Source organism: Pelodiscus sinensis, chromosome 15, assembly GCF_052426305.1.
Source record: "Pelodiscus sinensis isolate ZL-2025 chromosome 15, ASM5242630v1, whole genome shotgun sequence".
Taxonomy (NCBI): Eukaryota; Metazoa; Chordata; order Testudines; family Trionychidae; genus Pelodiscus; species Pelodiscus sinensis.
In genome coordinates, this window is record NC_143066.1 from 20407356 (window position 1) to 20428490 (window position 21135).

General features: G+C 42.1%; 1 protein-coding gene across 2 annotated transcripts in view; it reads left to right on the top strand.

Annotated features, from left to right (window-relative positions):
• The window catches only part of ABCC1 (ATP binding cassette subfamily C member 1 (ABCC1 blood group)), a 103135-nt gene that overhangs the window by 14870 nt on the left and 67130 nt on the right, over window positions 1–21135 (top strand). The window lies entirely within an intron of this gene.

A 21135-nucleotide genomic window follows, 5' to 3' on the forward strand; every position in this document is an offset into this window, starting at 1 on the left:
GCTGGCCTGTGGGGCTGGAGCAGCCTCCTGTCTTGTGTCTGATAGGGAGCTGCTTCAGTCCTTACTGGAATCGTTAAGCATTACTGGTTCACTGGGTAACTGGTTAACCATTCACATCCCTAATGGAAAGTACCTTTTGGCTTTAGTTTTTTAGAAACATCAATAAAAAAAACAACAAATGGTCTGTTATCACATTATAGACTAACAAAACATGTAGATGGTATCCTGAGCTTTCGTGGGCACAGCCCACTTCTTCATATGGCCAATGAAAGCATGTGATACCATCTACATGTTTTGTTAGTCTGTAAAGTGCTACCAGACCAGTTGTTTTTTTTTAATTGAACAGACAAACTCGGCTATCGCCTGAAGCTCAGAAACATCAATGTTTGTGGAATGGGCCACCCTTATGGACTTAGGGTATGTCGACACTTGCACCCTAGTTTTAACTAGGGATGCAAATGTAGGCATTTGAAATAGTCAATGAAGCGGGGATTTAAATATCTCCCGTTTCATTAGCATAATCTCGCTGGCGCGAACTAATGCATCTGAGATCATGCTAATGAAAATGTGGATCTCGGATGCATTAGTTCACGCCAGCAATATCATGCTAATGAAATGCGAGATATTTAAATCCCCGCTTCATTAACTATTTCAAATGCCTACATTTGCATTCCTAGTTTGAACTAGGGTGCAAGTGTAGACATAAGAGAACTTGCTTCAATACCCGGAGGCAGGGGTAGGGGAGTGGAGGCATTTTTTGCATACTTCTGTCTGTCTGTCACCTACACCTCTTCCTGGACCCCTTGTGGGGTATCATGTACAAATTACAGCACATACTCGACAGGGAGCTCATTCTGAAAGAAATCTTTCCCAAACTCCCTCTTCTGGCCTTCATACAGCTCCCTAATCTCACCAAGATCATAATCAGAAGCAAACCCCCAGAGGCCATTACACACCAATTCAAAGTGGAAACCAGGCACTTCCATAACAACCGATGCAAAACCTGCAGCCTTATCTAAGCTGCTCTGATGAGCAATGCTATCCACAGCACACCTTACAAGATCTGTGGGTGCTACACGTGCCTGTCAGAACATGTAGTGTATCTTGTCCAGTGCATCAAATGCCCCAACACCACCTGTGTGGATGAAACTAGACAATCGCTGTGCTCTAGGTGAACACACACACATACCCACGCCCGGTTATTGCCTAAGATCACTCCATATCTTATCCCTCAGTCCTCATCTTGAAAGGAAATCTGCACAACTCTTTCAAAAGATGAGCTTGGGATCTTAAATTCATAATTCTGCCCCATACCAAAATTATGCTCTTACTATAGATATTGGCTTTATGGCTCATTAAAATAATCTGTAACCTGCCCAACAATCTGTACCTTCCCTCCTATGACTGCAGAGTTGTTAATTACCCACTTCATTTTGAATGCAAAATGTGTTAACTACTTATTCATAAAAATCCATTCTACTTTGCATGTAGCTGTGATTCTCTGATTACCTTTCCCAGACCTTTAGAAGAAATACAAATATAGTACTGGAAGGGACCCTGATTGATCTAATCCAGCTCTCTGAGGCAGGACATGAATATTATCTATTCTAGACCATCCTTGACTGGTGTTTGTCTAACCTGTTCTTAAAATCTCCCATGATGGAGATTCCATAACCTCCCTAGGTAATTTGGTCTAGTGTTTAATTGACATTATAGTTAGACATTAAGCAACATTCTATAACTTAAAATCTCCCTTGCTGCACTTTAAGCTCATTACTTTGTTCGTTTGTTTTGTTTCCTCAGTGGTTAAATGATTTATCTCCTTCATAGCAATCTTTTTATACTTGAAGACTGCTATCGTGTCCCCCTTCAGTCTTCTTCAGACTAAACAAATCCATTTTTTTCCCTTGTAGATGTTTTCTCGACCTTGAATAATTTTGTTGCTGTTCTCTGGATGTTTTTCAGTTTGTCCAAGTGTGGTGCCCAGAACTGGACACGGTATTCCAGCTGAGGCCTTACAAGTGCTGGGTGGAGAATTACATTACATTGTTGGCTCATATTTAGTATGTTGACTCATATTTAGTTTGTGATCAACTCTAATCCCAGATCCTTTTCCTTAGCGTTCCTTCCTAGGCAATCATTTTGCATTTTGAATTTGTGCAGTTGATTATTCCTTTGCATTTCATCCTATTTATTTCAGACCATTTCTCCAGTTTGTCTAGATCATTTTGAAAACTAATCCCGTCTTCCAGAGCTTTTGCAAATCTTCCTAGCTTTGTATTGTCCACAAACTTTGTAAGTGTACTGTGTGTGATTATCCAAATCATTTGTAAATATATTGAATAATACCGGGCCCCAGACAAATGTCTGTAAGACCCCATACCCTTCCAGCTAGATTCTGAACATTGATAATTACTGAATATGTTTTTCCAACCAATTGGGCATCCACTGTACAGCTGGTTCATATAGAACAGGGATATTTCCATAGTTTGAGATTAGTCATGTGAGATGGTATTGAAAGGCTTACTAAAGTTGAGGTATATCTTCCTCTTCCCCCTACCCAGAAGGCTTGTTACCCAGTCAAAGATTAGGTGGCTTTGATATGTAGAATCCTGCAGATCTGTAGACATCTGTTTTATATCCTTGGGTCACATGGATTGGATGTGGCTACAAATTTTGTATCCGCATAGGGATGTAGTGACATGATTTGTTCTTGACTGTTACTTATTACCTTATCTTCTAAGTGTTTACAAATTGATTGATTATTTTCTCCATTATCCATCCAGGTACCAAGGTTAAACTAATGTGTCTGTAATTCCTGGGATTGTCCTTGCTCCCCCTTTAATCAATAGGTATTATGTATGCCCTTTTCCTGTCTTTTGGGATCTTGCCTTGTCTTCTGTGAATTCTTATGGATGATCACTAATGGTCCAGATCATGACAGCTGGTTCTTTAAGTGTTCTAGGATGTATTTGGTCTGGCTCTGCTTACTTGAAGACATCTAACTTGTTAATAATCACTGTACTTGTTGTTTCCTTATTTTTGCCTCAGATCCTACCCCATTTACCTTGATGTTCTCTGTGGGTAAGTTTACACTAGCCCCCTAGTTCAAATTAGGGAGGCTAATGAGAGCGACCGAAATTGCAAATGAAGCGCGGGATTTAAATATCCCGCGCGTCATTAGCATGTTCCCGGGCGTTCACCATTTTGGAAATTGACTAGCCCGGAATAACTGTCACTAGCCCGGAATAACGAACGCAGCAGTGAAACGGGAGTTCGAAGTAAACTCCTAACCCAAATTTAGCCGTTACTCCTCATGGAATGAGATTAGGGTTAGGGTTTGCAATTTTGGTCGCCCTCGTTAGCCTCCCTAGTTCAAATTGGGGGCTAGTGTAGACGTACCCTGTGCTAACTATTTTAGCTGAAAACTGAAACAAAAAAGACATTAAATGTTTTGGCCATTGCTGTGTTGTCTGTTGTGGTCTTTCCCTCATCAAGGAGTAATGGACCTACCCTGTCCTCCCTCTTCCTCTTCTTGTAATGTACTTGTATTTTCCTATTACCTTTTATGTCCCTAGCTAGTTGAACCTTGTTTTATGTCTTGACCTTCCTAATTTTGTCCCTGCATGCTCATGTTGTGCTTTTTTTCTTTAATATAACCAGGGCTTGACAAATCGCTGAATCTACTTGCCCCATTTACCGGCGCTTCGCGCATGCGCACTTCCAGTCTTGCGCATGCACAGTACAGGGCTGGCGAGTGGCTCTCGCTGGGGTTTGTCTAGCCTTGAATATAACCATCATATAGCTTGACATATGACAGGTTATTCAAGATCACCTGTTTAAGCCAGAGTGGTCTCTAACTATACTTACTATCTTTCCTACTGGTTGGGAGCTCTGGGGAGTTTGAAGAGTATTCAAGATTTGGGTATACCATGGTTTTATGGAGAGGCAATAGGATATTCTCGGTCTTATTCTCTGTGCCTTTCTTAATGATTCCTGTTGCCTCTCCATAAAACCATGGTATGCCCACATCTTGAATACTGCATGTAGATGTGGTTACCTCATCTCAAAAATGATGTTTTGGAATTGGAAAATGTTCCAAAAAGGGCAGCAAAGGTTAGGGGTATGATTGCCATAGGAGGAGAGATTAATAAGACTGAGACTTTTCAGCTTGGAAAAAGAGATGATGAAGGGGTGGGATATGATAGATGTCTATAAAAATCATGGCTTGTGTGGAGAAAGTGAATAAAGAGGAGTTATTTACTTCTTCCCATAACATACAAACTAAGAATCACCAAATGAAATTAATAGGTAGTAGGTTTAAAACAAATAAAAGGAGGTACATCTCTCACAATCCACAACAGCCTATTGTACTCCTTGCCAGAGGCTATTGAGAAGTCCAAGCCTAAAGTTTCAAAAAAAGAGCTAGATAAATTCATGGGGAATAGGTCCATCAATGGCTATTAGCCAGAATGGACTGGGATGGTGTCCTTAGCCTATGTTTGTCAGAAGTGACAGGGAATGGATTACCTGGATTATGTCTACACTGCAAAACGCTATTTCAGGATACAGAAGTATCCTGAAATAGCAATCCCGCATCTTCACAGCAAACCTGTTATTTTGGGCTCACTGTTCTGACTTCCCTGTAAATCTCATTCCACAAGGAGTAAGGGACATTTTGGAATAGTGGGTTATTTCAAAATTTGGCGCTGTGCAGACAGTGTTAAATTATGAAATAAGCTATTTCAAAATAAAATTAAAATAAGATGTGCAAATTGAATATCTTATTTCATCTCAAATTGTGTGCAGGGCTGACATAGCCTTGATGATTACCTGTTCTATTTATTCCTTCTGGGACATTGGCATTGGTCACAGTTGGAAGACAGGACACTAGGGGTATGTCTAGACTACATGCCTCTGGCGACAGAAGCATGTAGATTAGACTACCCGGCATAGGAAAATGAAGCAGCGATTTAAATAATTGCCGCTTCATTTAAATTTAAATGGCTGCCGTGCTGAGCCGATCAGCTGTTTGTTGGCTCAGCGTAGTAGTCTGGACGTTCCGCGGTCGACATCAAAGGCATTTGTTGACCTCCCAGGTATGCCTCATCCCAGGTCTGACCCAGTATGGCCATTCTTACTTTCATTTAGTGATGGCAGCTCCTGCAAAAAGATGCCTCGAGATTTTGTTTAATTTTAGCAGCAGTAAGATAACTACTTTCTCTGTACAATGTGAGTTTGTGTATACACAATTCATGCTGGTTTCATTAGTAATCTTTAATATGAGAGAGAATACGGTAATGAGAATACTTTCGAGATTGAATTGGTGTCTTTTGTTCTTGGTTTTCACTGGTCTCAGTGATATATATATATATATATATATATATATATATATATATATATATATATATATATATATATATATAAAAGTCATTTGGGCTCACGCTTGTTTTTGCAGGTACGTGTGGGATGGGTTGTTTGAAAAATATCTGTATTAATGTTTGGTGCTTTTATGTATGTGTTGAATAGGGTTACCAGATGGTTTGAAAAAAATACCGGACACACTTGATATCAGATCGGGTGTGGGAGGGGACTGGCCAGGAGAGGAACTGGGGGGAGCGGGGCTGGTCGGGGGAGATCGGGAGGGGGGAACCAGCTGGCAGGAAGCAGGGCTGGCCGGCAGGGAACAGGGCTGGCTGGGAGGTGAAGTGGGGGTGGGGGAACCAGCCAGCAGGAAGCGGGGCTGGCCTGGGTGTACGCAGATCCTGCGCTGCTGCCCATCCCACGATGCTGCCCGTCCCGCGCACAGTCCTGGCGGGGCGCACGAGCGAGTCCAGCCCCAGGGATCCCATATCACTCCGGCTCCTCTCCCGCCCCTACCCCCCTCCTCTACTGTGTAGTTGCATACTGCCTGGCTGGTAGACACGCTCACGCAACTACGTACTGATACTCATGATAAAAATAAAACTTACTTAATTAGAAAATACCGGACATTTACATGTCCGGTATTTTCTCAATTTGTTTCCCGGACAGAAAGCTCAAATACCGGACTGTCCGGTTCAAAACCGGACACGTGACAACCCCTAGTGCTGAAGTTACTAGCATAGATTGAGTGACATTGCCCACTGGCTTTAACTGTGGCAAGGTTTGTGTTGATAATGTCTTGCTCTGTACAGCTGCTAATTTGTATTGCTTTTCCACAGTGCTGTAGACCTGCGGTTCTCAACCAACATCTGGGGCTCCATGGGGGGCTACAAGCAGGTTTCAGACTTTCAAGAAAATAAACCAGAGAGCAGAGCCAGTGTTATCCTGGGCCCCAGTCAGTCTAAATTGCTTGAGCTTCAGCTTTCTAGCTTTTGTGGGGCTCCTTGTGGTGTGGACTCCCACGCACTTGCCTTGCTTGTTATCCCCTAATAACAAGCTCTGGCTTTGCATCTACTGGATATGCAGTAAAACAGTGGTGGCACACATGGGTTGAGGAATTTTTATAGCATGGGGGGAAGGGTGGGGGTTCCAAAAGGGGAAAAAAAAAAAACTGGGAATCTCTGCAGTTGACAATGTAGGATCAAATTTGCCTGTAACTTAGGACCAAGACCAAATACAGGATACTAAGGCGGGGAGGGAGAGAAGGAGAATGACAGATGACGGAGTTTTAAACAATGGGGTTACCTTTAGCATAAATAAGTTACAGCCTCATTCTCATGACTCAGCTGTTCATTTGTACAGTAATGAAAACCAGAGCAGACTCTAAAGTTAGTGTGGGATGGAAGTAAACTTAGGTCTAAATGAGGGAAAAGTTGAGAGCTATACAACTGCCACACCCGCCTGAGCAGCCTCAATAGAGAAACTAAAGATCTGAGTGAGCAAAGAATTGTTTACTATATCCATGTCTGTCTGTTACTTCAGGAAAGGAGTGGGGAAGTGTAGCTTGATGCCTGTCCTCCATCTGGAATGCTGTTTTAAATAGAGGGCATGAATTTTCAGTTCAAATGAGCACTTTTAAGTTCACTCCAAAAACTTATAAGAAAAAAATTTGCCCTCCCTCCCTCAGCTGCCAGTGCTGTGTGTGTTTAAAAAGACTCGCTAATTCTGGCTTGTGTGAAGGTTAATCTAGGTTACAGTGAGGTTGTTCTGGGCCGTGTCTCAAAAAAACTTGCCACAAGGGCTGACCTTTTGCTTACTACTGATGGGCTCATATTAGCATGTCCTGGTAACAGGAGGGGAAAATAAGGCTGACCTGATACTAGATCGTTTATGGCGTTAGATCCTATAAACCACTTCTTCCTCTGTGTCACATGAAGCTACAAAAACCGGAAGACCTTTGTATAGTGTGACCTGAAGTCTCGGTATCCTGGCTGTCACTTGAGTTATGGCATCAGGGAGGCTAACACAAAAGACTTGGATGCAAAGTAACAAAGCCACAACTTGTTGCTTCCATATTTCTTTAATTGATCATGGTTTAAAATCAAAGACAGTTCCCTCGAATAACTTTAAAAGTCCCTTTGATTTTAAAAATAGGGGCCTGAAATGACACACAAATGACATGCCAAATTTCTCCTCTAGCTGGACCAACAGACAGCAAGATGGGGGACAATTAAACTCTACATAAATGGAGGTTGTTTTTATATTTGGAAAGTTAGGTTTTGTTTTTTGTTTTTTTGGCCCTGATCTTGGATTACCAAGGCTAATATTAGTGGCATGTAAAGTCAAGGAAATTGTTCTTTCTGAAACTTGCCAGACATTCACTTCCCATTTTTCAGCTCAGTTAAGCAAAATATGTTTTTTTGTGTGTGTGGTTGTTTTGTGACTCTCTGCATGCTCAGTTGTTAGTACTGAATCCATTGAAATAGTAACTTTCTGTCACAAGAACTTTAAATCTTTATTTCTTTTGCTTTACATCGTGGCCAAAACCGAGCAGGAGGAGAGCTTAATGTTTGGATATGATCTAGTTGTTAAAACAAAGGACTAAGAGTCAGGAGATACAGCTTGGCTGCGTCTAGACTGGCATGATTTTCCGCAAATGCTTTTAATGGAAAAGTTTTTCCATTAAAAGCATTTGCAGAAAAGAGCATCTAGATTGACACAGACGCTTTTGTGCAAAAGCACTTTTTGCGGAAAAGCGTCCATGCCAATCTAGACGCGGTTTTGCGCAAGAAAGCCCAGATCGCCATTTTTTCCATCGGGGTTTTTTTGCGCAAAACAGTTTTTAGCTGTCTACACTGGTCCTCTTGTGCAAATACATTTGCGCAAGAGGGCTTTTTCCTGAACGGGAGCAGCGTAGTATTTGCGCAAGAATACTGACAATCTTACATTAGATCTTCAGTGTTCTTGCGGAAATTCAAGCGGCCAGTGTAGACAGCTGGCAAGTTTTTCCACAAAAGCAACTGCTTTTGCGGAAAAACTTGCCAGTCTAGACGCTGCCCTCCTGTTTTTGGCTATGATACCTACAGTATTATGCAAGTTGGTGCTTTGGAGATCCCTTTACTGGAAGGAGTTCCAGAGGTGTAAATTTACATCTTCATTTATAATTTTCAAAACGCAACAAAGGATTCCATACTAGTAGAGTATGTTACAAATCAGTTCCTTGCAGCATTTGTAGTGAGAATAAACTCTAGTGGACTTTTTTCTCCCTCGTCATACTCCATTTTAGATAAGCCATGCTCTAACAAAAATATAATTTCCTTAAGCATTATAGTTGTGGTTTGAAAAGTATTAATGATGAGCTTTTTTCTGTGTTTAGAGAGGCTCTAGTCATGTGACTATTAAAAAAACAGTAAATAAACAATAGAAGTCTCTCAGCGTTTGAGTGCAGAGTGACCCAGACGCACGGGGGAGGATGAGATGAAGCCCCTCCATTAACAGGCTCCTAGACAACCACACCTGCCACTCTTATCCCTGACAGGGAAAATCAGCTGGAAGGCTGGTTCAGGAGTAATACAGGCCTTGTCTTTGCTGGTTTTTGGTTTTACAGTGTGTCACATTACCGAATTGGAGGGAAGCAGCCAGATCGCTGCTGCACCCCTAGGTGGGGGTGTTGGCCCCAGAAATCTGTATGAAAGGGAGCCATGTGGGGTATTGAATGGGAGCTTGTTGTTTTCTGATCCTGTGTACACTGTTTATGTGAGTATATAATGTCTGTGTGTGTAGATCTGTAATCTGTGTGGAAACTGAAGATTTCCCTGCATGTGGTTAAGCATTGGGCAGGGCCGAGCCTGTGGACATGCTAATTACCTGTGGGACAATGGTTCTCAATGGGCCAAAGACACACCCAAAGAATGGGGGCTGTCCTGAGAGCAGCCAGCAGGGAACACAGAGAGGCTGAGGACCAGGTGACCTGCTACATACTAGAAGAGGCCAGGAAGGAGTATAAAGAGGCCATGTGGTCGATGCCATTTGGTGCTCAGCTCAGCACTTCATCCTAGAGGCAGCATTGCAGGGATTGAAGAGCCCGGAAGACCTGTGAACCCATCCTGATCGTAGGATGTGCAATAAGAACTTTTAAACCAGCAGCTGCAACATCTCTGCTAGAGCCTGCATCGAGAACTGGGAGATTCGGTGCATGTAACGTACTGTACTTTAATAACCTTACTCTCATGCTTTTCTTTCCTGTAATAATAAACCTTTAGATATAGATTCTAAAGGATTGGCCCAGCGTGATTTGTGGTAAGGTCCAGAGGGTAAATTGACCAGGGATCTGTGGCTGGTTTCTTGGAACCGGACAGAACTTGTTCGGGGTAGGTGGGATTGGGTGCTAGGACCCCCCCACCTGTGTATAGGCCCGGGGCCATCTGGGGCACGGATATTGCTGGGGTGTCGGAGGGGTTTTGCTCGGGAGGCTTCAGGCAGGCTGCTGAAGCGCTCTGTGGGACTGGTTTGTGGCCTGTTTGGAGAGGTCGCCAGTCAGGGGGACTGTAAGGAGCCCCGGATTTGAGCATTTCGCCCTGAGCGGATGCCCTCAGCTGTGCCCAGACACGGCCTGGTCCGTCACACAGTGAGGTTACTATCACAGGTTAGTTACAGAGGGTGGGAAAGGTTAATTGGTTAACCAGTAAGCATTACCTTAATGGGTGTTGTTTACTGGTTTTGGTTAAGTGATAGGGGACTAGAGCAATTCCTCATGTGCCACAGAGGTGGCCAGTGGTCTAGAGTTAGGAGCTACTCCAGTTGTCTGGGGGGGAGGAGGGGGCGAAGGGGGGAGTTGCTCCAGCCCAGCTGTGGCCCGACTGCCTACTCCCCCTTTAACCACCTAACCAGATAAACATCACATTAACTGATTAACCAATTAAAAAGCAATTAAATGGGATTTTACATCCCTATTAGTTACCTTTTCATTATAAAGCCTAAGTCAATGGTCACAAAGAGGCTGATCCTGGGGAGTGTCCCATTTGATTATGATGAGCAGGCTCCCTGCTTGCCCCAACCCCATGTGGCCCACTCATTCCCTGCTGTGGGGAGGGGGCAGGGGAAAGGTTTCGGCATGCTGCTCCTTCCTGCATGCACAGCCTTCTGCAGTTCCCATTGGCCACAATTCCCCATTCCCAGCCAAACGGAGATGAGAGGGTAGTGTGGGCAGAGAAACCTGCCTCAGCCTCACTATGCTGCTTCCCAGGAGGGCTGTATCTATACTACTTCCTTCTTGTGCAAAAGCCTATGCAAATGAAGTGTGGATTAGCATATTGCTGCACTTCCTTTGCATAATTAATTAGGGGCCGTTTTTGCGCATGAGGCTGTGTAGACGGCTCCTTTTTGCACAAAACTCCCCTCTTGCACAAGAGCTGTTCTTCCCGAAATAATGAGGAAGAATGGCTCTTGTGCAAAAAGGCCCCTAATTATGTAAATTAAGTGAGACAATATGCTAATCTGCTTCATTTGCGTAGGTTTTTGTGCAAGAAGGAAGCAGTATAGATGTAGCCGAGATGTCTGTGGTAAGCAGCACCAACCCCTCCCCGGAGCCAGTACCCAAAACTCCTTCAAAAGCCCTCCTGCACCCCAAACTCCTGCCCTAGTTTGCCTCCCAAGCCAGCATGCCAAACCCTTTCCTGTACCTCAGCCACCCAACCCTGATCCTCCTCTGAGCCAGCTCCCCATACACTCCACTGCATCCCATCCTCCTGCCCCAGCCCTGAGCCCTCTTTCAGAGCCAACACCCCATATTCCCTCCTGTACTTCAAGCACCTGCACCTGCCCCAGCCTTGACCCCCACCTCCTTCCCCCCAGCCAACCCCCTACACTAGCCTAGTGAAAGTGAGAGAGGGTGATGGAGTGAGTAGGTGGGGCTTAGTCAAAGGGGAAGGGCCTTGGAGAAGGGGCACGGTAGATCTTGGTAGCTCTTTTTAAATTCAGAAAGGATTTTTAGTCCTCAAGACCACTGCCCTAAGTGGAGACTCAAGTATTCTTCCTGTTTACTGCAAGGTAGATTGTTTGAAGCCACTGGCCACAGATGGAGGAGCTGCTCTGGCCCCCTGGGGCCCACTGCAGGCAGGAGCAGCTACAGCCAGCTGTCTGGAGCAGCCTTTCTCTGTGGTGAATCCAGCCTGCCCCACCTCTTCCTCTAATCCCACCTTTAATTGGTTAACCAGTTAAACACAATGTTTAACCAGCTAACCAATGCAACTAGGGATGTAAAATCCCATTTACGCCAGCACTGTATTCCCAAACATGACTGACCTCTCCTAGTTTATTTTTCCTCTTGGTAAAGCTAGAGTGCCTCATCTCCCCTCTCCTTTCAGAGTGAGATTGCCATGAGTGTTCTCAGTTTAAGTAATTAATGGCACATGGGCCTCCATGAGAGTTTCAGACATGTCTTCAATGACCAAAAGAAGATGTGTTTTTACCACATGACAACAAATGCACTTTGGCAATCTCACTTGTGGAAGCTGAGGAACGAACATGTGGAAGTAGGTTTATGTAGGCAGGCTGTTACTAGCCTGATGGGCTGTTTGGTAATTTGGTGGTAGTGTGACTTTTGAGGCCAGATATTCAAAATACTGAGTGAGAGTGAGCGAGCATAGGTAGTAGAAGCCATCTGTGTATTTCATATAGAAAAAGGGGGGACCTGCAAATAGTCTCTCACCATCAGATCAGCAGTTAATCAGGTCGAGTGCTGGGTCCACAGGTTTATTTTATGTGATTAGTACTATAGTTCTACATAATGGCATAATTGATCTTTAGTTGGGTGCTCAGATAAGTGTGAAAAATCAGTATAGGTAGATGATAGATGCCTATATAAGAAAAAGCTCTGAATATCACGATTACCCCTATGAAATGGGGGCATTACTCACCCAGGAATCTACCCCGCAACAAACCCCATTGCCAACTTTGTCCACATATCAAAACAAGCGATACCTTATAGGACCTAACTGGGGTTTATACAATAGCACATCATCTAATATGATATGTGCCAGCAATGCTCCTCTGCTGTGTATATTGGCCACACTGGACAGTCTTTTAGACAATGGATAAATTGACACATCAGACCTTGAGAATAGTAACACACACACACAAACCTGTAGGGGAATATTTTAATCTATTTGGCTGCTCAATCATGGATTAAATAGTAACCATTCTTTTAGAAAGTAATTTCACCACCTAGTTACAGAGAGAGACTGCTGAACTGGAATTTATCTAGATTTGACACTGTCAATCTGGGCTTGAATAAATATACTAACTAGTTAATGCACTACAAAGCTAGTTTCTCCTGTCTTTGACATTTGCTTTTTCACATCAAAAGCTATGAATGGGACATATCTAGACTAATTAATTGGCTTCATTAACATGAATCCTACAATTGAATGGTAACTGCTTTTGCTGCTATATATATCCTGTATTCTGTTGTTTCCACTGGAATGCCTCTGATGAAAGCTCATGATCCTATTTATTAGTTAGTCTCTAAGGTGCCAAAGGACTACTCATTTCATTAGTCATAAAGTAAACAATCTTTTGGAGATTTGAGAGCAAATGCTAGCATTTGGGTGAATAGAATTATTTTCTGTATGCTTGTAAAAACCAGAATTATGCAAATCACTCATACCACTTCATACCTTTCTTACCATAATATGTAGCTACAAAAATGCATTTTAAAATTGTGTATAAGTATCTTTAATACATCCTCTACTGTCTTGAATACCTGTAATAAATACCCTGAGTTCTGTTAAACTGCAGTAGTCTTTCTTGTTGTTTATGGTTGGTATAATCAGAGTACCATTCTTCCGTGTAAAAATATTAGTAAAAAGATCATGAATTTTTTAAAGAAACATTATTTTATTATTACTTAGAACTTGTGCTTTCAAATACAGAATCTGGTGCCAAGAAGAGTGGGCAACCTTTAGTATCAACAGATGTAAATGTATAAAGGCTTTTTCAAACTATTTATTTAGGAAGGGTTAATTGGTGTATAAATCCTTGCCAAATAAGTATCAGAAACAAAACATTCATCACAACAATGTAATGTTTAAATATTTGTTTAAATAAAAGTAAAGTAAAATAGTCATTGATTTCTCTATTTAACAGGCATTTATCATATTGAAAGTTATTACATCACCTATAGTATCATATCTTGTTTTTTTAAATTAAGTGAAATCTGATTGCACATTAAACAGAGCAGTATGTCTATAGAATGTTAATATTCAAAACATTGGACAGCTTTGTTGGTTCCTTCCCACCTCCCCCGCCCCCCCCCCCCCCCGAAAAAAGTGAATGTGCTTTGTGTGAATTTGAGTATTGAATAAAATTTAACCAAACATGTAGGTATCTTTTTGTCCTCTATTTGGCTGGTTATGTAATCACAATTTCCTTTATTTTAAAAAAAAAATCATATGTTTGGACTTTTCATTGGGGGAAAAAAAAAACTATCAATAGCCAAGCAGCTACGACAGAGATGGGCAATAATTTTTGATGGGGGTCACTCCAAGAATTTAGTAAGTGGTCAATGGTTGTGTACTCTTCCATGATATTAATGGAGGAGGTGCAGATTATGGGGTACAAATTGGGTGCAGAAGAGAGCGTAGAGGAGATAGAGAATTGGGGTGTGAGAGGGAGTTTTGGTGATGAAGGGGGTGTCTTCTGGGGTCCAGGTGGGGTTGCAGGCTCTGGGATGGGGTATAGGTGCTGGAACAGGAGTGCAGAGGGTTTGGATTGTGATCTGGAGAAGGGTGTTGGGCAGTGGGTGGGGGTGGTCAATGGGAGCTGTGAGATTGTGCTGGGGATGATGGTAGCCTGAGAAGCCACCTACCTCCCCCTAGGTCATGTGGCGCAAACAGAGATGCATGTGGTCCCTGCAGCCAGCCACTTTGAGCAATGTCTGGGGGCGCAGCAGGCATAGAGCCTACTCAAGACTCCCTGAGGGCCAGTGGTGGGATGGATCTGGTGATTTGGCAGGCTGGATGAGGCCCACGGACATATTTTTTCCCACCTCTGAGCTACAAGGTGAATTCCTCATTTCCTTTTGGGTGAGCTTTTCTCTCCTCCCCCCTCCCCCAACAATTTTCTATATTTTAAAATATAGTGATTTCTATTAAAATGCTTTTTCATGTTGATTACAAATACTTGCACTGTAAAAGTGATAAAAGAAATATCTTTCAATTAATATACAAGTGCTGTAGCACTGTCTCTCTATTCTGAAAGTGTGATTTACAGATGTAGATTTTTTTTAAGCAACTTTACTCGAAAACAAAGCAATATAAAACTTTATCACTGACAAGACCACTTAGTCCTACTTCTTGTTCAGCCAATCGCTTAAATGTAAACAAACTTGTTTGTTATGGGGGAGAATGCTGCCTGCTTCTTCATTATAATGTTACCTGAAAGTGAAAACAGGTGTTCATCACTGGCCCCCAGCCCGGTGGAAATCTTGAGTAGGCTCTCCGCCTGCTGTGCCCCCAGACATTGCTCAAAGTGGCTGGTTGCAGGGACCACATGCATCTCTGTAGCCAGTGTTGCAAGCTATGTATATGCCAGATATGCTAAACTTTCATGTGCCCCTTCATGCATTGGCCCGTATTCCAGAGGAATTATTATTATTATTTTTTAGATACAAATATAATGTAACTGAACTTCTTGGGGAGAATTGTATATCTCCTAATCTGTGTTTTCCACATTCTGCCACATGATGACTCAGCACATGTTCATTTTGAGAATGCTTTTACTGCATATTTGACAAAATGCAAAGAAGGTACAAATGTGAGATGTTCCAGAATTCTTCAGACACTCTGATGCAAAAACTACAGAGCCCAAACTTAGAAAAAAGAAAATCAACCTTCTACAGATAACATCTGAATCAGATGCTGAGAATGAATACGTGTCAGTCCACTGTGCTTTGGATTGTTATTGAACAGAACCTGCGATCAGTGTGGATGCATGTCTTCTGGAATGATGGTTGAAGCATGAAGGGACACAGGCATAGTGCACTTGGCATGTAAATATCTTACAACATCCAGTACAACAGTGCCATGTGGACTCTTGTTCTCACTTTCAGGTGACACTGTAAACAAAAAATGGACAACATTATCTCCTGCAAATCGTAGCCAAACTTTTTGTCTGAGTGATTTGGCTGAACAAGAAATAGGACTGAGTGGCATGTAGGCTATAAAGTTTTACTTTGTTTTATTTTTGAACGCAGTTTTTTTTGTACATAAGTCTACATTTGTAAGTTCAATTTCCATGATAAAAGATTGGCCTGTAGTACCTGTATTAGGCGAATTGGAAAAACACTATTTCTTTTGTTTTTTACAGTGCAAATATTTGTAATACAAATAAATCTGTGAGCACTGTATACTTGGTATTTTGTGTTGTAATTGAAATTGATATATTTTAAAATGTAACCCCCCCCAAATATGTATATACATAATATTCTATTCTTGTTTAATAGTGCTATTAATCACACAATTTTTTGGAAAAAAAAAAAAGCCTACACCTTCAGACCAGTTTCTTCCTTTCAAACCTGCTGTGTGCAAGTTTAATTTTTTCACCTCTGACAATGGAAAACTTGAACTAAAGCATATTTTGAAAAGGATTACAGACACGAGAACAGTAGGCATGTGGCTGCTCCTTTTAACAGCAGCTGTTGTATGCCAGGGATGAAATCAGCCAATTTCAAGGTCAGACATAGCTTTGAATGTTTATTCCAAAAATTAGACCTATTTAGGACACAACTTCCTTAGTTTTTCTCCCAACAATAGAGGCAGACTAACATTTTATAGTATTGCTGCCAGCACCACCATCTTTTCAGTCTAGGAAAGTTCAAACAGAAATTGTTTTCACAAGATTTGGCATTGTATGCATAGATTTTATGGGGAATCCACTATCAAAAGAGAGTTCAGCACTCACTTTTGAAATGGAAATGGAGGACATGCTTAACCCTTATTTTTCCAAATCTTGTGCAGTTCCAGATTTGATTAACAGTAATTTTTCAGTGGGTCCATATGAATGCTGGGCACCTGGCACCACTTTCATTTTTTTGTGCGGGAGCTTTTGTGACTACACTTCAGGACTCTTGTGCCTGTGGAAGGAGCTATTACTTGACCCCAAGATTTATTGTTTCAGTCTTCATCTGCATGTCGTGCTCTAATGCAGACTTGGGACTGTGGTGTTTTGTGTATGGTGGTGGTTTTGTTTTTTTGCAACCACAGAGCTAGAAATATAACTAATTTTGAAATAAGTGTAAGCTTAGATGCGAGAGAAGTGGGTGGTTGATTTATTAAAAATCAATATATTAAAAAGTACTAATCTGCTACTTTGGGAGTATTTTGACATTTTATTAAAATAATGCAATTAAAACAAAACCAGTAGCTGTCTCCAGGAAAACTGCTGTAAAATTTCACGCCTATTATAACCTAAGAGGTAAGGCTCCACTTCTTCTCCTGTGATCAGTTGGTCCCTTTCACCCCTAATCCTTTACATGGGACAGTTATTGCAATTTGCAAGCCACTGCCAACAGCCTCAGTGTCATTAGATTGCATGAAAAATAAGAGCTATTAATCTTTGCAATTGCCTGCATGTGGTGTGTGGGTTTATTTTATTTTTTTTGAGCATTAATTTTTCTGAGTCCAGCAGCAGAGATGCCATTTTGTCATCATATTGCTACACTATTGCTACTTATATTTGTATTGGAATAAACTCAAATTAAATATGTTTTCTTTTTCTGCTGCATATTTTCTGACTTTTTTTTTTTTTTTTTGAGTTTTGGTTTGCACTAAAGTTGTGAAACCACGAAACTGACACGGACTAGAAGCAGGGGTCTCCACCCTTTTTAAGCATGGGATCACTTTTTGAATTGAAGTGCAATCCATGATCTACAGCAAATCCAAATACCCTTGTCCCCCCACCCTCTTTGTGCCCCTTCTCCGAGGCTCTGACCCTGCTCACTCTGTCCTTCCTCCCCCATTCTCCCTCCCTTTCATCAGGCTGGGGGCACAGGCTCTGGTCTTGGTCTAAGGGATTGGAGTCTGAGCTGAGCCTGGGGGAAGGAGGTGGGGTGCCAGAGGAGGGTCAGGGTACAGGCTCTGCAAGGGAGTTTGGGTCCAGGAGCTCAGGGCTCATGCAGGAGCTTGGGGTACAGGAGGGGGTTTATGACTGGGGGAGTGGTTGGGAGTGGCTCCAGCTGGACAGTGCTTACCTCAGGTGGCTCCTGGGTAGTGGTGCCAGCGGCGCTAAGGCCTTGGCCTTGCACCACTCTGAAAAGCAGCCAGCAAATTCTGTCCCAAGCTGTGTTGTGCCCCTCCTCTCCATTCTCTGGAGATAAAATACATGCTGGGGAGGGAGCACCTGTCATCTGCTCTGCACAGCAAGCAGGAGGCTCCGGGAGTGTGTGTGGGGGGAGGACAGCTCCAGGGCAAATGGCAGGAGATGCACAGCATTGGGGGGAGAGGAAGTCGAAGTGCTGCGCTTGGTAGCCTCTTCCAAATCAGTTAGGATCACCTGTCACAGGATCCAAGATCTACCAGTAGATCCCGATCTCCTGGTTGGTGACCATTGGACTACAGGAAGTATAGATATTGCACGGTTGCCTAACTAACCTAGACCTGTTGAATTGAAAATCATCTGCTTGTTCCCTTTTTCATGCATGTTCTCATGCTGCATCACTCCCATTCTTGCATCCAAGCCTTTAGCTGGCAATTAAGCTGTTGCAGCATTCAGTCACTCTCAGGGGAGCTGATGGCCTCCACATTCCTAGAGGGTGCAGAGGCCAGGGCAACCAGCCCTCTGCGCCACACAGAGCATGTGGCATGGTGCTCCAGCATCGATATACAGGGTCACAGTAGCAGTTGTAGCTGTTGGGAGCCCTGAGTCCCATTGAATCTGCCAGACCCTGGGGCAGCTGCATGTCCACAAGCGCACAGTCTTACCCAACCTTCCACCAGCCCAGTGACTCAATGTAGGTGACACTGACAGTCCCTCCATTTCAGAGTTTCTTCAAATCCATCCTCCCCAAGCTGTTAATTACTATGCAATTTAGACATTTCCACTCCAAATCATCACCCCTGAAAGCATGAAAGAAGCTGGTCTCTGTGGGGCAGACTTGGACATGAACTCTTCAGAGTTTGCACTCCAAAGACTCCTTGGGATATAAATAAACAAAAGATTTGTTTTTAATAGCAAAGTCCAATTCAAAGGTAAGAGTAGAAAAAGCAAACACACACAAATTACACACACAAATAAAGATGCAACCTTCCCTTTTTTTGTCTCTCCACGTCATATACTTCAGTATTGGTTTCAGAAATTGTGTTCACAAGGAGAGAAATTAATGTCAATTGTAGTTTTACATATTTAATCTTTCATAAATTAAGATTGTGTATTTGCCATACATAAACTGAGAGCACGTCTAGATTTGAAGGGGTTTTTAGTAGAACTATTATTTTATGACCTATTGGGAATCAGAGAACATCTCAAAATTGCAGTATGTGTGATGCATAAGTTGCAGTTTATTGCACTGCATCACTTTATTTTTGTCCTTCCAAACTTTGCAAAGTGACTTCCAATCCTCAGAAGGCTTGAGAATGTGGACAGATGTTGACCTTCTCATTGCTGTTACATAATGAAAGTGGCGAGTTTTCTTTTTCCTCACTTGCAGAATGTTTTGTATAACTGTCACATGTGAGGTTGGTGTTCATGAAATCAAGAATCTGCTGTAATTGTACCGACTGGTAAATTGCTATTCAATGTCATGGGTTGTTTTCTCTTCACTATTGTAAGGGGAGCAGCAAAACTGAAATATTTAAAGCAGGAAACAGTCGTGTGGTGGCGAAACGTAAGCATGACTAAGCTGAAAATCCCAGTGGTATGCAGTGCAATTGTAGCCATGTCAGTCCCAAGATATTAGAAAAACAAGGTAGGTGGGATCTTTTATTGGACCAGTGTCTGTGTGTGTGAGAGAGAGAAGAGCTGTGTGGTTCCAAAGTCTCGCTCTCACCAACATGCATTGGTCCAATAAAACCTTTAATGGGGTCATTTAGGGTTAAGGAAATAGATAAGCATGCCTGCACAGTGATTTTGCAGTTGCTGTATGTGATTCTCATGATAGTTTCTGCAGAATCCTCAAAGGAGTTGTTTGACCTAGAGGTGGAGCGAGATCTCTTAACACAAACAGTACATGGGAAAGGTAATTAGGGATTCAGGTTTTCCAGTTTTGAGATTTTCAGTGCTTATTCTTCTCACTACTTCCTAGGAAAATCTGTGTTTTATGTATTTGTAGAGTATGTACTTGATCAGAAACCTTGCATTTTACGGTTTAAAAAAATAAAGAGAGAATATTTTTGGGAAAAAAAAGTCAAAACCTCACCACTTATTTCACTTGTATCCCTACTCCTACTGTGTGACACATGCATCACTTACTTTATGTAACCATAAAGTTATGGTTTATTCTACATAGTTCTGTTTTTTGTTTATGTAACCAAGAACTGAGTTCAGGATAAAACAGAAAATCTTGCAGGCTCTGACTTACAGAAGATAACAACATGAGAAGGGTACAAATGTTGAATGTTTTTAAAAGAGTCTTGCTTCCTTCTGCTGTCTTTTCAGCTCCATGCTTAGGCTATTTTTTAAGCACTAGTTCTGAATTAAGATAATTGTTCTTGGCTTAAACTGGAATACCTCTATACTTCATAGGTTCCTCTCCCACCCCTTTTAGACACTTCATAGGAATTAGTTCATAAAACAGCACTGTAATCTATGGCAATTGAAATGATAGAGACTAGAACCCTGTCAGCCTGACCTAGTTAGTTGAAAAAAGTTTTACTAAAATACTTCCAAGGTTACATCAGCCCTTTCTGCCAACTTTTGTAACTTTGTAAGTACATTTTCCTATCTTACAAAATGTATTTATAAATTACTGTCAGTCTTCAAGAGTTGTGTGGATAGGGGAAAATTACAAGGTGGTAGTATGGGCTGTTGTATAGACACTGGGATTCAGGAGGGCTGGATTCTATTCCCAGTTTTGCTAGTAGATTGTTTGGAGGTGAAGGGACTTGCTCAAGGCCATCTTTACCTCCTTTGTAAAATATGGGGAAACTGAGGAACAAGTGCTTTGAAATCTACAGATGAAGAGTTGTATGAGTTTGCGAATGAGATCATTATGTTCAAACAGATGCATTGATTTTCTACGCAGTTCTATAAAAGAATGATGGGCAACCCAGGATAGTGGGTGGGCCACAAGATTGTCGTAAGCAAAATGGCCTCCCAGGATAGGGCAATTTTACTAACTGTGCTTGCATACTTAGAATGCGAAGTGTACTGATTGAACAGTAGCAGCCCTTTGATTGGAGGCAGAGGGTACTCACGGCTCTCACAGTTCATGCTGTGTGGAATCGGTGCGCACCTCAATTCACGTCCCTTGGCTTTATGTGCTTGTCACTTCAGCAATACTTGCAGGGGAAAAAACGATGTGGATGGAAACCAGTGAAATGTGGCAACCCTAAATGTGGGCAACACTAAACAAAATTACTGGTGGGCCACAATGGGTGGCCTGCAGTCTGCCCACCACTGCTGTAAAATAGAACTGAAGAAATAGAAATATTTTTCTCTAAACTGTTAGTTACCATTAATAAGTTAAAAAAATCAGATGTGACATGTTGACTGTGGTCTTTTGAACGGTAGCTAGCAAGTGTCTTTAATTGCGGTATACAGTAATTCCTCATTTAACAC